The 2,500-nt window shown below is 35.5% G+C and overlaps 5 non-coding genes and 4 pseudogenes across 5 annotated transcripts in view; all 9 read left to right on the forward strand.

Moving 5' to 3' along the window:
* Positions 1–15: 15 nt before the first annotated feature.
* On the forward strand, positions 16–124 carry LOC125144809 (annotated as a pseudogene).
* Positions 125–299: 175 nt separating this feature from the next.
* LOC125142569 lies at positions 300–418 on the forward strand. Its single transcript, XR_007142009.1, has one exon. It is a non-coding gene; the product is annotated as a 5S ribosomal RNA (ribosomal RNA).
* A 180-nt stretch (positions 419–598) lies between these two features.
* On the forward strand, positions 599–717 carry LOC125144163 (annotated as a pseudogene).
* A 188-nt stretch (positions 718–905) lies between these two features.
* LOC125144015 lies at positions 906–1,024 on the forward strand (annotated as a pseudogene).
* A 185-nt stretch (positions 1,025–1,209) lies between these two features.
* Positions 1,210–1,318, forward strand: LOC125144675 (annotated as a pseudogene).
* Positions 1,319–1,542: 224 nt separating this feature from the next.
* Positions 1,543–1,661, forward strand: LOC125143418. Its single transcript, XR_007142866.1, has one exon. It is a non-coding gene; the product is annotated as a 5S ribosomal RNA (ribosomal RNA).
* A 184-nt stretch (positions 1,662–1,845) lies between these two features.
* LOC125143139 lies at positions 1,846–1,964 on the forward strand. The gene has a single exon (XR_007142584.1). It is a non-coding gene; the product is annotated as a 5S ribosomal RNA (ribosomal RNA).
* Positions 1,965–2,153: 189 nt separating this feature from the next.
* On the forward strand, positions 2,154–2,272 carry LOC125141898. The gene has a single exon (XR_007141324.1). It is a non-coding gene; the product is annotated as a 5S ribosomal RNA (ribosomal RNA).
* Positions 2,273–2,433: 161 nt separating this feature from the next.
* Positions 2,434–2,500, forward strand: part of LOC125143545 — a 119-nt gene continuing 52 nt past the window's right edge. The window contains exon 1 of the ribosomal RNA XR_007142995.1: positions 2,434–2,500. This exon is cut by the window's right edge and continues 52 nt beyond it. This is a non-coding gene — a ribosomal RNA (5S ribosomal RNA).

The raw sequence follows: 2,500 nt of genomic DNA on the forward strand, positions 1-2,500 counted from the left end.
TCCGACTTTCCTCTAGCTTACGGCCATTCCACTCTGAGAATGCCTGATCTCGGATGCTAATCAGAGTCGGGCCTGCTTAGTACTTGGATAGGCGACTGTCTGGGAATACCAGGTGCTGTAAGCTTTTGACATAGGCATTCATTTACTTTACTATTTGAATTCTCTAACAACAACATCTTAATATTAATACCCTGTGGGTAATGTGTTGATAGAAAACAATCAATCAATCAATAAATAAATAAATGAATAAAAAGACAACAAAACCAATTTTTAAATGGGTTCCATCCACCTTTCCTCTAGCTTACGGCCATTCCACTCTGAGAATGCCTGATCTCGTCTGATCTCGGAAGCTAATCAGAGTCGGGCCTGGTTAGTACTTGGATAGGCGACTGTCTGGGAATACCAGGTGCTGTAAGCTTTTGACATAGGCATTTATTTACTTTACTATTTGAATTCTCTAACAACAACATCTTAATATTCATACCCTGTGGGTAATGTGTTGATAGAAAACAATCAATCAATCAATCAATCAATAAATAAATAAATAAAAAGAAAAAACAAACAATTTTTAAATGGGTTCCATTCCAACTTTCCTCTAGCTTACGGCCATTGCACTCTGAGAATGCCTGATCTCGTCTGATCTCGGAAGCTAATCAGAGTCGGGCCTGCTTAGTACTTGGATAGGCGACTGCCTGGGAATACCAGGTGCTGTAAGCTTGTGACATAGGCATTCATTTGCTTTATTATTTGAATTCTCTAACAACAACATCTTAATATTCATACCCTGTAGCTAATGTTTTGATAGAAAACAATCAATCAAGCAATCAATCAATAAATATATAAATATATAAATAAAAAGAAAAAACAAACAATCTATGAATGGGTTCCATTCCAACTTTCCTCTGGCTTATGGCCATTCCACTCAGAGAATGCCCGATCTCGTCTGATCTCGGAAGCTAAGTAGAGTTTGGCCTGGTTAGTACTTGGGTAGGCGACTGCCTGGGAATACCAGGTGCTGTAAGCTTTTGAAATAGGCATTCATTTACTTTACTATTTGAATTCTCTAACAACAACAACATCTTAATATTCATACCCTGTAGCTAATGTTTTGATAGAAAACAATAAATAAATAAATAAATAAATAAATAAATAAAAAAAAAGAAAGAAAGAAAACCATTTTTAAATGGGTTCCATTCCTACTTTCCTCTAGCTTACGGCCATTCCACTCTGAGAATGCCTGATCTCGGAAGCTAATCAGAGTCGGGCCTGGTTAGTACTTGGATAGGCGACTGCCTGGGAATACCAGGTGCTGTAAGTGTTTGATCTAGGAATTCATTTAATTTACTATTTGAATTCTCTAACAACAACATCTTAATATTCATACACTGTGGGTAATGTTTTGATAGAAAACAATAAATAAATAAATAAATAAATAAATAAATAAATAAATAAATAAATAAATAAATAAATAAATAAATAAATAAATAAATAAAATGAAATAACAAACAATTTTTAAATGGGTTCCATTCAAACTTTCCTCTAGCTTACGGCCATTCCACTCTGAGAATGCCCGATCTCGTCTGATCTCTGAAGCTAAGCAGAGTCGGGCCTGGTTAGTTCTTGGGTAGGTGACTGTCTGGGAATACCAGGTGCTGTAAGCTTTTGACATAGGCATTCATTTACTTTACTATTTGAATTCTCTAACAACAACAACATCTTAATATTCATACCCTGTAGCTAAAGTTTTGATAGAAAACAACAATTACAATAAAGAAAGAAATAAAGAAATAGGGAAAAAGAAAAAACAAACAACTTATAAATGGGTTCCATTCCAACTTTCCTCTGGCTTATGGCTATTCCACTCTGAGAATGCCCGATCTCGTCTGATCTCGGAAGCTAATCAGAGACGGGCCTGGTTAGTACTTGGGTAGGCGACTGCCTGGGAATACCAGGTGCTGTAAGCTTTTGACATAGGCATTTATTTACTTTACTATTTGAATTCTCTAATTACATCATCTTAATATTCATACCCTGTAGCTAATGTTTTGATAGAAAACAATAAATAAATAAATAAATAAATAAATAAATAAATAAATAAATAAAAAGAAAAAAACAAACAATTTTTAAATGGGTTTCATTCCAACTTTCCTCTAGCTTACGGCCATTCCACTCTGAGAAGGCCCGATCTCGTCTGATCTCGGAAGCTAAGCAGAGCCGGGCCTGGTTAGTACTTGGGTAGGCGACTACCTGGGAATACCAGGTGCTGTAAGCTTTTGACATAGGCATTCATTTACTTTATTATTTGAAATCTCTAACAACATCTTAATATTCATACCCTGTAGCTAATGTTTTGATAGAAAACAATAAATAAATAAATAAATAAAAAGAAAAAACAAACAATTTTTAAATGGGTTCCATTCCAACTTTCCTCTAGCTTACGGCCATTCCACTCTGAGAATGCCCGATCTCGTCTGATTTCGGAAGCTAATCAGAGTCGGGC

Source organism: Tachysurus fulvidraco, chromosome 6 (genome assembly GCF_022655615.1).
Source record: "Tachysurus fulvidraco isolate hzauxx_2018 chromosome 6, HZAU_PFXX_2.0, whole genome shotgun sequence".
Lineage (NCBI taxonomy): Eukaryota > Metazoa > Chordata > Actinopteri > Siluriformes > Bagridae > Tachysurus > Tachysurus fulvidraco.